Source organism: Pseudoliparis swirei, chromosome 11 (assembly GCF_029220125.1).
Source record: "Pseudoliparis swirei isolate HS2019 ecotype Mariana Trench chromosome 11, NWPU_hadal_v1, whole genome shotgun sequence".
Taxonomy (NCBI): Eukaryota; Metazoa; Chordata; class Actinopteri; order Perciformes; family Liparidae; genus Pseudoliparis; species Pseudoliparis swirei.
In genome coordinates, this window is record NC_079398.1 from 24,801,993 (window position 1) to 24,816,472 (window position 14,480).

Sequence of the window (14,480 nt, forward strand, 5' to 3'; positions counted from 1 at the left end):
AAGTCACTGCATAGCAGGCGGGCATGTGTGACAGAGGAAGTAGAGTTTTAAAAGATTAGTCATTTGAGTTACAGCAAAGTTATAACAGGCTGAAGGCTGCGGGAGCTCTCGCATATGGAAAGTAGAGTTGTAAGAAGTAGAAAGGCTCGAGCCGGAAGAGGCGAAGGTCGACGCTGTAATGTTCCACAACCATTCTGCCATCCTCTGATTCCAGTTGCAATACTGAATTATCATATTTATGATTTTAATACCAACATATTGCACTCTTGAGATGACGTTGTTGCACTTAATGAAGTGTAGCGACATGTACATTAACTATAAAAGACAGTTTTCATACCTTGGTCTTCATCTCCTTTGCTAAGATCTACTTTCTTACTCCCAGTGTGGCACCGTGCGGCTGCAGGAGGGCGTGTCTCTGTTCACGAGGAACCCTCCTCTTCATGGGATTCTGCAGCAGGACGAGGTGTGGCACTCTGGGGTTTTGCTGCATGGCAGCTCAGAGGTATACCCCTCCTGAACGGGAGAGACGGAAATACTGTCTCAACACACACACACACACACACACACAAGCCTCGCCTCGTATAGCTGTTTGTGCATACAGCTCACCGGCAGCAGCTTAGCTCCTTGTCGACCTTGAGGGATCGATGCAGAGGTGGTACAACAAAGCTGAGTGGCTGTGTGGAAGCTCATAAATAAGAATGAAGGCTGGCCCCAGGGGCCCAGGGTGAGGAGGGTGTGGGGGCCATCACGAAACACCCCGGCACAGAGAGGCACCGACACGTCGCCGCCCAGCACCCGCTCACCCATCTGGAGATTCATTACGCCGGTTTCACATTACCATCCAACCCCCCATCTGGGGAAACCTTGACTCCTTCAACCCCACACACACTCGTCTCCCTCCACCCACCACCACGTCCACCCACACGCCGTCGGCCCCGTCACCGTAACTCAATCTCATCTTTTACAGCTCCATGAAAATCGAGCGAGATTGCAGTCGTTATGATACCGATACTGTGCCTTGGAGTTTGAGAAGTCAAGTTTTGAGAGTCATATTCTTGTCATCTACCGTCATGTAACAAAGCCGCTTTCTTCACGCCGCATATGTGTAATCATATGTGCGATGCAGGCGCTGGGACTGTTTCCCCATTAGCCTTCCCTGCAGGATGACAGCGCTGCACCCATCACTCACCGGTCTGCCCTCAGAGCTCATGCTGCCATTGGATATTGATAGGGCCCTTGAAAAATCACCGTCATAGAAATCATTCTGCCAACAAGACCCATAAAGTGAGCTGTGGATCTATATCGAGGGTTAATGGAGCTTTAAGGCTGCAACACTGCACACCATCATATATTAACCACCAATTACAGGGTCATTTGAGTTTTCTGAGACAGCATACGTTTATAAAACAAAGGCTTGAATTTCATTTACTAGCTTTTTACGAGAGGTTTCATGAGAAAACATTTCATGTTTAAAACTTGTTGGCGTGGTTTGTGTCATCTAAAGGGAGAAAAGGTTGTTGCTGTTTACGCTAACCTTACTTTAATAATTGAATTGTTTTATTTTTTCCCTGGAGATCATTGACTTTTAGTTGGTTTATATTATTTGTGATGAACATGAAGCTAAGCTATGCTCTTTTTTGTCTTTACATGACGTTTGCTCCGTCATGTGTGGTGTTCTGAGGCGCTATCCCACAACTCCTGAATGCATGTCGATAAGATACAGAGTTGAGTCGACTTCTGGGGAAGAGACGTTTTCTGTTGCAGCCATAAACCTGAATGCCACGCCAGCGAGAGCTGCGGACACTTCAGATAACCTTGTAATAAAGTGTGATGTGACAAAGTGTCTGTCGTTCTGTTTACAGCGGGGGAATATGAGAATGATGTGTTCTGGTTAGTGGGACTATACTCCTTGAACCAGCGGGGTCTTCATCAGCCTGGCCTTTGAGACGACCTGATAAAAGGTCATTGTTGGTCCTCCCCAAATATCCAGCCAGGCTTAAGGAAAACATCCCATAAATAGATAGTAACTTTTCTAACTAGAGCTGTGAGTGCTTTAAATCAATTCTTGCAGTTATGATTGGATCAGCCAAAAGTGGGCGTGGCATTGTGATGACAGGATGCTAAGCAGAGGACTGTTGGCTTCCTCTCACACTTCCCTCAACTGTATTTTCAGATTAAGATCCAAGCATTAAGAAATGTGCTGGATTAGCTAGTTGCCCAAAATCACATATACATCTGTGTATACACCCGGAGGTCAAAACTATAAAAACATTTTAGCTGATTTTAAGATTGCAATCAATTAGTAATTTAAGCCAGTAATTTAGTAGAGATGGAGAGGTGTTATTTTCAGCCAGCCTCATTATATATATGCTTGTTAATGGTTCATTTTATCTGTATATCTCTTAAGCTCCATTATTATCTGGTATTTTAGGTCACAGGTTGTTCCCCTGAAGGAGACAGGATAATACCAACAAATTTAATTAAACAAGCTTTTACTTCTCCCAGCATGCAATGGAGAGAAAAAACTGCTGGAGATTGAAAACAGGATCCGTGGGCCAGATCTGGTGCACTTTGGTTCTGCACAAACATAATGTAACGCACACTTTGGTTCAACGTGTGAATTAATTATGAGGTCTGATGAGGAGTCAATCTGATCTTTGAGCCGTCAAATCCACCAACAACTTGACATGAGGATCTCTTCCTCCTCCAGAGAGTTGTGCTGATGCTTACGTTAACTGGATTCATCCACCCACTCTCGCATAACTCAGCTTTCTTTTGCAATAGTTGATCATCTTGTTTTCTTCAGTCAATGTATTTGCTTTAGTCTCTATGTTTTCATCTCTCTCTCTTGTCCTCTCTGTGACTCTAACTTACTCCTCTCTCCAAGAGAGGTGATAGCCCACGCTAGTCAGTGAGAGCACGGCAGGCATCCTCCATCCTCACCGCGCTCGGTGTGCATGTTGAACAAAATAAATGTCTCCATCATTTCTCTCCTCTGGAAACAAATTTTTTTTTTTTACCCTATCCTTATTTTGGAGATCTTTCAGTGACACTTGAATATCACCTTCATTCTCCGAGATTGAGTTAAGTTGGGAGGAACACACATTACAGCCTCTACCCGACGTGGCCCCCCTGTGGTTTTTCCAAACCTGGAAGCCTCTGCCAGGTAGAACAGCTTCGTACAGCATGTCCCAGAACAGTGTGGAGTTCGCACACCTTTCATCCTCCCCTCTGCAGTACGAAAGGTATCGGCCCAGCCCAGGACTCGCCGTTTGCTCTGGGTGTGCATCGATCTAAATGTAGGCATGCTGCTCTTGAAATAGCAGCAGCAGAGGCAAAGAGAGTCGCTGGAGAGACGAATACCTTCCAGGAGTCCAAAGGAAAACAGGAGGATGTTGTTCATCAAAACCGCACCCCTTCTCCCCCCCCCTCTCTCTCTGTCTGTGTCTCTCTGTTTGTGTCTCACTCCACCTCCTCATCCAGAACCCGATGACCTCTGTGAAAACAAACTTCGACCTTCTTCCTCCAGGGACTGTGGTTTACTCACTGCTGGTCGGGACTGTGTTGTGAAACTCGTGATCCACTACAGAGACGGCCATAAATCAAAATGACTAACAGTTGCTCTTCTCTCCTCTTCTATGAGATTAATGACGTGCTGCAGAGAGCCGAGCTGGACAAAGCAGAAAGCCTGCTGCTGGGGTCTCCTCCCAAATCCCAGTGTGGGCCAGAAGAAGTTGTGTGTGCACGTCTGAACTGGATTTGAGTATGCACGTGCATGCTTTTTTGTTTTGGTCAAAGCGATCACTTTGACGCATCTAAAGAATAGCCCCCTAGTCGGCTTCAAGTGGAAACAATGCAGATCTCATAATCCTCATATGTTTGACATGGCACGATTAAAAAGGAGCTTCGAGGAGAAAAGGGATATGCAAACCGTTATCAAATGGAGGGTTGCTGAACATGCTTACTGTCAATGCAGACGGATTATTCTAAAATCATTTGTCTCAAATCATCTGTGCAAAAATGTCAGTACAAAGTAGATGTAAGAGTGAACTAAATGCAGAAAAAAATCAATGTCTAGGGGAATAGCAGATGATATTTGAGACGAGTGAAATGGCATCCGAGTGTGTGTCACCCTTACTAACCTCGTACCCATGAACTTTCTGATGCTAGTGGTATTCCAACAGCGGAGACTCTAAATACTCACATTGTCTCTAGTTCTTCGATTATTCTGTCTTTCAGAGCGGCAGCAGAGCAAATCCATGTTTGGGCTGTGGAGCTCAGCGGCCTCTCGAGGTATCTTAAGGTGAGAGGATGTCATGTCTCATCGGTTGTGTTAAGTTTTAGGTTTAAGTCCTGTTTTCTATGTCCGCTTTTATTTTGTAGTAACTGTCCTCTCTCATTTCAGAAACTTTATTTCCTGCCCCGGTGTTTCCTCGTTAGTGTGATTGTCTGCTCCACCCCTGATTGTGTCCACCTGTTCCCCATTTCCTCATGTATTTAAGCCTGTGTCTACCCGTGTCTTGTGTCAGATCGTCTTGTCTCTTCCTGATCATTCTTGATAGTGTAGTCTTTTGTCCTGGTTTACTTTTCCTGCATAGTTGTGATTTTGTTTTGTACTTTGTTCAAGTCTTTTTCCAGCATAGCTGTGATTTTCTGTTTTTTTATAAATCCTTTTGATTGCCCTGAACATTGGAGTCATGCTTTTGGGTCCTGTTTTTTGAGTCGTGACAGGAAGAGGGACACAGACTCTGCAGGTGTGTCTTTTTGCTGGAGGAGAAGACACAATTAAGCCTCTTGACATTTAAAACGATGAAAGATGTTGGGTTGTTGCGTGAGACTTTAAAATGGAGTCAGATAGTAATGAGATGGGAACATCTCGATGGGTTCACGGCTATATTAGCACATTAGCTTGCAGTCTCTGCAGCCCTTCTGCACACAGCATTTTGAGCACTCTTAATGGACTCTGCATTACTGATATTATTGGCCCTCAAGCTTGAATTAATAATTTTTTTCAGTGGGAAATACTTGATTGATCAACATTATTTGGTCATTTTATTTAATCTGGTTGGCATTAGGTTCCTAATTTAATCAAAACAGTTTGAATTTACAAACGGCTGCAACTGGCCAGGTTAAGTGGTACTTTATCCTTGCTTTGAATACTTTAATTTACAAAATATTCTATCTTTCATCATCCATTCCTCTATTCATCCGTCTTTCTCCTACATATTCCTTATCTAAGGTCAGTTTATGTGTTCAGGAAGAAACTGGATGTGCCTTGAAGTCCAGCTTGAGAAGTGCGTTTAACTTCCTCACGGATTCATCTGAGCAACCGAGCACCACGCACAGCTGGAGGTTCCTGATCAAGCGTTGGAATACAGGCCGAGTCTCGGGCCGGAGCTGCTGCTGTGACCAGCAATCCGTTAAGGGAGGGATATCTTTTAATTTCAGCTTTGTCCTCGGACAGTGACAGCATTTATATTATATTGACATATTGTCACATTGTTCAGGATCATAGTATTTATTTCAATAAATAAGATGGAGGACTGATTGTTAGTCTGAAAGAAAGAATGTAATTGAATCATTGATTCATGCCCTGTAACTCACAAGTATAAATCATTTTGACACGTTATGGCCTTGAGTCGTCATAATATATTACCCCAGAAATAAAAGCAAAAGTGACGAAGTGCATTTAATCTCTTTCGAAGCAAGAGCAAGAAGTCATCAAACATTTGAGGTCAAATGCTTTCAAACAAAGAACGAACAGTGGGTTCAGCGGTCCGATGCAAGTGCTAGAAGAGATTAAAGGACATTAGTGGTTATGTGTGGTAAGTGACAGCAGCAGAGTCACCAATCCTTCAGAGGCTGGAGAACATCGTGGCATGTCGGGTTTTGACCATGGCTCAGAGGGAGGAGGAGAAGTCTCCCCGCCCAGTGAGCTCGTCATGTTGAGCTGGGTGCTCGCTGCAAAGGGGAACCAGTGAAGAGAGAACGGAGGGAGGATGAGCTCCAGACGGGCAACTGTGTCGATGCAATGTTTGGCAAGAGCAGTCATCCATCGTCGGGGGTCGGGTCCCCCCCCCACCGGGGTTCGGCATGAACATAAGTCGTGGTTGTGATGTGTTGTTGGACCACGGTGAACACTGTAGGATCTCACATGAATACGTGGAACAACCACAACCTGGACGGCGCATTACGTAGCCGTCGGTACGTCGTGGGTCACCGATGCATTACGCATTCGTCTTTAAACCACAAGACGAGCCCCAAAGGGTTTTTTGGGAGTTTTTCCTGATCCGATGTGAGGTTTTGGGACAGGGATGTCTACGTGTACAGATTGTAAAGCACTCCGAGACAAATTTGTAATTTGTGAAATTGGGCTATACAAATAAACTGAATTGAAGTGACATGTTCACGACATGCTTCCGAAACGCAACGTTCGTTTTGTTCATTTCCAAGTTGACGTACGTGATTGAAGCTCAAAGCAGATGTTTCTCTGACACCGAGTGGTTGTGTTACCTCGACATTACGGGACATTGTTTACGCCGACACTTCATGGTCTTCATGCTGCCGTCACATCCTTGTGTTGCGTGTCCATTTCTCCTCTTGCTGTGACATCAGGTTGTGCGTTGTGTTGCACTCGGTTCTAAATGTAACGCAGCGTAACGGTAGCGCTGCTGCGCAGTTAAACGTTTCTCGTGTTTAAACACCTTTACAGGAGTTGCAGAAAGTGGCGGTGAGATGTCCGGCTTCAACCAGTGGAAGTCGGACCCCCTGCTGTCCTGATGCCGGAAAGGTGAAGGAGGAGGTTGTTTCAGGTGCTGTTCAACCACCAAGCAAGCATCACTGTGCCCTCTGAGCGACATACTTAGGTTGTAGGATATATATTGGTTTGGTATGATATATACTGAGCTGTTTAACCCTCCTGTTACCTTAGGGTCAATTTGACCCCATTCAATGTTTAACCCTCCTGTTACCTTTATATTTACTGACATATTTTACCCTTGGGGTCAATTTGACCCCAACAATTAAAACCTCCAGAAAATTATTAGAATTAATATTGTTTTCCAAGTTTAAGTGTGAGGTACTTTATGTGTGTTTGTTGACTACCTAAATAGCCCTTTAAATATATAAAAAAAGTTGATATTTCTTATATGTTTGACAGTGAAAAACAGCCTGGGGTCAAATTGACCCGAAAGAACACCGACATTAAACATTGAATGGGGTCAAATTGACCCTAAAGGTAACAGGAGGGTTAAGAAACATTTTCAGATGTATCCTGAGAGGCACGCATTCAGTAAACGTGCCTGCATGGCAATCCTCTCAATTATTATAAACCAGCGGAGTCGATGTTTTTACAACTGTCAGTGTTATTGATTGTAGCACGGTGACCCGTGTCCACCCAATGTCATGAAGCACAGTGAGGACAGAGGGCAACATGCACACATCCTAGACCAAGAATACACTGGCAGTCATACAGGAATGAATATGAAGGGCAGCATAAGAAATACATGCAAAGGTATAGAAATGCCTATGCTCTTTACTAAATCTTTTAATTTGGCCTGCTTTATCAGAACAGGGAGTCGAGCAAACAGGTGACGCTGGAACACCATCCAGTGAAAATAACTCTGCTGATGTCTGCTGAGTTATAGAAGTTGACGGATGCAGGTGTCAGCAGAATTTTTTATGGAATGTCCCCCGTCTCAACGGGGTGTCACGGCAGATATTTCACGTCAACGGGCGGATGCAGAAAATCTTTCCAATCCTGTCGCGCTGTAACCTCTAAAAACGGCCGACGTCAGCAGGGCGACCCGTCATCCCACATGGACAGAGACCGACCTGGCCGGTGCTTCCGGAGCAGGACACAGTCAACAAGGTCCTATTGTATTCACGCGGGTCTGAGTTCTACGTTTTAAATACGTCTAATAACAGAAAGGAGCTGAGCAGACGCTTTTGATTGGGGAGTGTAAACAGGGAAGTGCAGGGCATCTTGAATTGTTTCGCTACTCATTTTGACCCTGTGCTAGTTCATTATTTGCTCATCACGACGCTACCAGGTTGTCCACTAATTATCCTGGGGTCCATTCGGATTGGCTGCCTGATTGGCTGCCTGATTGGCTGTCTGATTGACTGCCTGATTGGCATTCATTCACTGGCTGCATTCAGAATCATGTTCCATTCAGAAATGGACTCTCTTTCCAAACTACCAGGACCGCCACCTTCTCGGTGTCCCCGTCACACTCGGGATGGACGGTTTGGATCTGTGTGCCGTATCCCATGTGTGAGAGCACACACCGGCTTAATGTGGAGTATATTTACAGCTTAATCGTAATATTGATTCTGACCAAGTGTTTCAAGATGGCCTCCCCCTTTTCTCACTCATCTTCTTGTTGAGTCTGCACGCCCGTCCTGTGGTCTCTGAGTTTGAGAGAGCTCTGATCTTCATGGGAAGCTCATTAGCTGGACTCGGAGACAGCAGGAATCACCGATCCCTAATTAAGTCACAAATGAATGAATGTCTGTTGTGTTGGTGAGATATTGAATATGTTGTTACCAGTTCATGTACGGGCATTTATCACGTATAGTTACACCTTGATAGCACAACCACAGCACGACATGTATCATACAGGATCAGGCCATATTGTGCATTGATTATATTCCCCACAATAATTGTGTGATTCACTTTGTGATATTCCCGATGGTGGGCGGACTCGTCTCGTCCCAATAGAGAATGTGAGACTATTCGCTTCTGGAGGAGGGATACAGGGTCCCCAACACATCTATGTGCTGTTACCTCGTTCCACACAACTATAACTTGAGCTTCAGGAATGTCTCGAGTATTAGACTCCCTCTTTCAGACTTTATCTTCTGCTAGCCACACAATAACATGTGAAGCTTGTTCTCGAAACTTTCCAGGGCGCTGGGGTGACATTGTGTTGTATTTAGAATAGAATAGAAGCCGCCCATTTATCACCTGCTCGTCCTTCCTCTGCCCTCCTGCCGGGCGAGGTGAGTCAGTCCTCTCTGGCTCCCATCGCTCCGTCTGTGCCCTCTTTCTCTCGCACCTTTGCTAATGCATCAGTCTCTTCGCTTCCTTTTGGATACACTCCTCCCTTTCCATCTGTCGCTCTCTTGACTTATCCTCCATGGACTCGAGGATAGTGTTGGTCTCTGAAGAATGAGCTGTGTTTGAAAGCCACTCATTGGGATAAATGAGTGTACTTTCAGAAGTTTCCCCAGCCTCCTGGGAGGGGCAGCATCAGGCCCTTAAAAAGAGACGGGGAGCGGACAAGTATCGGTGGGAGTCGGAAGTGAAGAGACAAAAAAGTATGAGATCGGGGTAGACCGGAAGAGATTGTACATCAAGGGCTCCTTTGTACATTACTGGGTCGATATCTCAGTGTGTGCGATGCAGTTCTGCCATCAGCCTCTTCTGCCCCCGATGCAAAGGAAGAAGCCCTCAGAAACCCATTTACTCGCTTTCTTTGAAGTGAAGAGCTTAATGTCGTTCTGAGGCCTTTTCTCCACATTAGAATACAGATTCCTGAGCTTTCAGATAGATGTGATAGGAGTGAAGATTGTTACTGAGAGCTAATGCACAAACCGTCCTGCCGCTAATTAAGTGAAATTGAGATACATTGACTTTTCCTTCGGTGCAGTAACAAAAGGTCAAGAGGGGAAATACCTGAGAGAGTTCTGCTTCATCCTCGAGGAAAGAGAAAATATACAGAAGATTAATTTCACTATTTATGACAATCTTCAGAAGCAGCTAATTAATTATAGCCAAAACATGGAGAGAGAAGAGGGAGAGAGGGAGATTTATTTTTTGAAAAACACTATTTGCATCTTTTAGCCTTTAAACAAATTCCTTAAAATAAAGAGCTTTAAAAAAACGGGTCGTTTAAAATAAAAACCAATACAACAAAAAATAAACATACCTAATAAAAGTGGTGTAAACACCAGCTCCTCCTCCACAACAGAACACACAATACCATTAAAACACCACCGTTGTTTAAGAGAGAGAGAGAGCTTAGTGAAGCTTCTGGTTGTTGGGAATCCTTATTCAGATCTTATTTGTGTATTTTTCATAAGTCGGTGCTTGGAGGATGTGCTAACATACGGTATCATGCCTAACCTCACGGGCGCGCCTGCAATGTATAGCTTTCAGACCAAAAGGGTTTTGTCCACATATGGGAGGCTTTGTGTGGCGCTTCCTTTTGCCATGTCCAAATCTGTCTCATCCTTTGCCAATTTGTCATTTCAAAAGTATAGATTAAAATATTGTGTGTCTATGACTGAGTAAACACATACACACCGTGTCCTCTCTCCACCCTCCTCTCTATAGAAGGAGTGTGGCTGCAGGCCAGTGCAGAGATTATGGACATAAAACCATGGCGAGGATGAAACACATCAGTCCCTACGGTACGACGCCAATGTTGCATTGAATGCTGCTGTGAAGAAAATAAGTAGATATCCATCCACCCTTGCATTATGTTGTATTGAAATCATGTGTACGTTGGTGGATTCGTCACATTTTCCACAGAGCACAAGAAAAGGTGTTATGACTCTAATCTTGCGTCATTATCCTTCAGTCATCGCTCTTTTTCCTGAGTAATTTAATGTGCTCCAATTGTAAAGATGGAGTTGGTAAATATAGTCAGGGAAATATTGTGTATTTTAAAACATTGCATCAATAGTTCTGACATCTATGCTAGCACTCTTATGCTGAAAAGTGATGCTGACGGAGTAGGATGTCGGATGTAGACGTGCAGCGGCACACAGAAGTCACAGTTCAGTCATATCAGGTCGGATGTGAGTTTACTTTGTGTGATAAAAGATCCAAATGCATAAGATACACTTCTTTTATTTCAGAAAGTGTCAAAGACGGACATCCTTTTCTTGCTGGGGACTGAAGTAACTTTGTTAAACTATTTTCATGATAAAAATAAGAAACAAGTCATACTCTGTATTACACTGTAAGAACGGGAAATGCATTGATTACTAACACCTCAAATTAAAAGGATGTCAGAGCTCCTTTTGGTCTTCTGTGTGTCTCTCAATGCGTTTCTGACGCTGTCAGGCAATTGGGATTGCGCAAGTATTCATGTGAAGAACAAAAACAGAGACCTTGAGGGGGAAGTTCAAAGCCGGCCTCCTCGTATGCCTCTGCACACTTTCCCAACCGCTGCTTACAGGCCATGATGGACTGGTGTGGAAAGTTATAGAAGTTGTTGGATGAGCCCCCCGAGGGCGCCTGGATTCCTCATTGAGGAAGAGAAACGTTGGGATGGTGAACCCGCTGATGTCATTACATTCAGATGTTTCTATCCAAATAAATGCCCCGAGTCGAGTCGACTTCACTTAAATCGTCCACCTTATTTAATGACATATGATAAATATACAATATTATCTATCCCTTCACATTTTGTTCCCCCTTCCCAAAACCTCCGACACAGTTATGTGCTAGAGGACCGTGTGATTTCCAGTATGAGTGATTAGACTGTAGCCTGGTTATAAATTTCCCGCTGCTCTGATTTAGTAACCATGACACCTGCAGTCCTCTGACAGCCGTGATTTGTTGATAGAATCAATCTTCTTCTAGTAGACAAACAGGATTTGAGCTGTTTTATGTGCAGTCAGTGACTCCTCGATATGTTCAGCAGCTCCAAATTAAGAATCTTGGGACGTTTTCTTTCTGATCAAATCTTTCTCTGGATTCTAAATATAATGTGTATTACACAATATTTTAATTTGTCACTATTTCTTAACATTTTCCCTATTTTAGTATATATGAGCCTGGCACTTTTCTTTATAACATATTTCATTTCATTTATGTATTTATTTGTACAGGGACCGTACACATTAATCAACCCATGGGTAAATGTGTTAACGTTAGCTAAGGCTACATTTCAGCTGTGGTCCCTGTGGCCAGATGTTACAGCCTTCACTAAAGGAGTAAGAGGTTAACACGGTAACATAATAGAAAAGCAGTAAACATACAGCTTACGATAAAATACTGGCCTCTTCATAAAATCATTAAAACATAAAATTAAATTACAAAATTAAAAAAAGACATAAAAACAATAATTATTAACACAATCACTGAGGAGGGAGTCACAGTTCATGCTCACACATCTGACTGGTAAAAAGCCGTGTTTAAATGAGTAAAAAGTTCTGCTAGTGCGTATATTCAGAGGTGTTCCAGAGCTGTCCTGCTTTCACTGAAAAGGCAGACTGACTAAAAGAACTCCTCCTAAATGGAATGATGCAGTCGCCTCTCTCCACAGATCTAGTTTGTCTGCTACTCTGTTTTTTGTTTAATAAATTCACCAAGTGGGGGAGGAGCCATATCATTAAAAACTTTAAAAACGAGACACATATTGGCGAGTTTAATGAGGTTATCCCAGTTCAGGAGACTGTATTTAGTTAAAATGGCACAGTGGTGATAACTCCTGGGCTTAAAATATAAGCTGTAAAGCTGCTATTTGTTTGTATTTGAATAGGTAACACTTTGGTTATATTTACAGAAAATAACAATGGCCAGTCCTTGTCCAGACCAATTGCCAGGAAAATATGTTGTCCTTGTACATTTCTGCAAACCAAAGATTATGTTTCACGTGAACTTTTTTCATGTGGGTTTTCTTGCCTTCAGGCAGAGCATCGACACAGAATGAAGACGACCAGGAGAGCGACTCACATGTTATATGCAGCCGTTACTGAAAGTTACATGGTGTGATAAGGAGTATAAAGAGATATAGTCCACAAAGGGTCAACAATACTTATAGGAGGGTCTTCTAAAGGAGGTTATTTATTTAGTTGGGTTGTTACATTCAGTTGTTATTTTATTATTAGAAGACAAATCATGAAAAATGATCTCATGTTCCTCCTCCTGTTTTCTAGTATTAGTGTATCTTTCTTCAACATGTACTGATACGCCTTGCCAAATAGGTTATAGGGGAGCAGGTTGGCTGGTGTCCAGACACAGGATTGATGCAACACCTACATCGAGAGTCCCATCACACCACCGCACATGCCAATGGATTAAGACCCTGACTGCCTTTTCAGTTCCTATTTGCTTATCGATCACAGATATTCATCATTCTTAAGTATTGAAGTGTTGCCGAGAGGAGGGCTATACATCTTATGCCAAATAGCATCACAAGCTATATGTTAGAGCTTCCTGCCCAGTGGAAGCCTGAAAGCGTGAGATGGATATGTGGGAATTGGAGCGATGGCCTTAAGACCAGCAGCCTGACCCGCAGGTTAAACACAATGTGCTGTTCAAGCAGCCGAGCACCAACATCTAAAAACACCCACACACCTGTCACACGCCTTGCACGCTTGTCATGGGCACATGTTTTCACATACATCTAAACACACTACACCTCTGTTGCACTTTTCACTCTATATGTGTGCAACTAATGGCACAGCAGGACGTCACAAGCACACACACACAGTACCCGACACGGCACAACGTTCCCCGCAGAGTGGGCGTGTCCGCCACACTGACCTTTCATTTTGATGGATTAGCATTTAAACTCATGGGGGAACTCCATGTCACACGGGGTTTACCCATGGGGTTTTGTTTACTGCACCTGCTTAAGGATGTATATCTTATTCATTTAAAATGTGTTTTGTATGCTTTGTCATCCTTACAGCGTCACATATTTTTGCTAAGTGACGACTTCTAATCGAACATCTCCAATATGTCCTGCAGCAGTCGATTGGCCCCCTACTCGTCAGTCTCCACATCCATGACCTCCCCCTGTACGTCATCGTGTACATGAGGACATTCATGCTGATGACGCCGTTATCTACACAAAATAAATAACCCGATCATGTTGTCTTCATTCAAGGTAAACACATTCAGACACAGCCTAAGCTGCTATGATCTGGTCTATCTGCTGGTCCCAGGTCAGTGCAACCGCCCTGAAGTCACTCTACTCCATCTATAAGCAGATAGATTTCTGAATTGTTATAGTTTATAAAATCACTTACAGCCTTGAGAACAGTTGTGGAATCACATGGACCTCAAACAGGGGAGACTGTCATTCCTTCAAGATCCCCAAAAATAGAACCGTATGTCTTTTCCAAAAAAAGCCACAAAAAAATGGAAATTTTATTTCCATTTCGATATCAGGATCGGGAAAGAAAATGAGCTTATAACTATATCTTTATAATGCACCAGATTTCCAGTATGTCTTGTATGTAGTCCCTGTCAAATATACTTGTTAAATAAAATGTAGTAAATGAAGTTGGCTGCCTGTCCTCGACATATTACATCACTGAACAAAAGATACATGATTTTGATTAATTTAGAATAATTTGTCATCATTCTTCTTGTATGCATGCTGAACATAATCTCCTAAACTGCATTGACTAATGTATGCAACACAGCCTTCCATGTGACCAGAATGTAGCTGCATTTGCTGACTGGACATAAAACATGAGACGTGTTATTGTAACGCACGTTTCTCAGTGGAAGT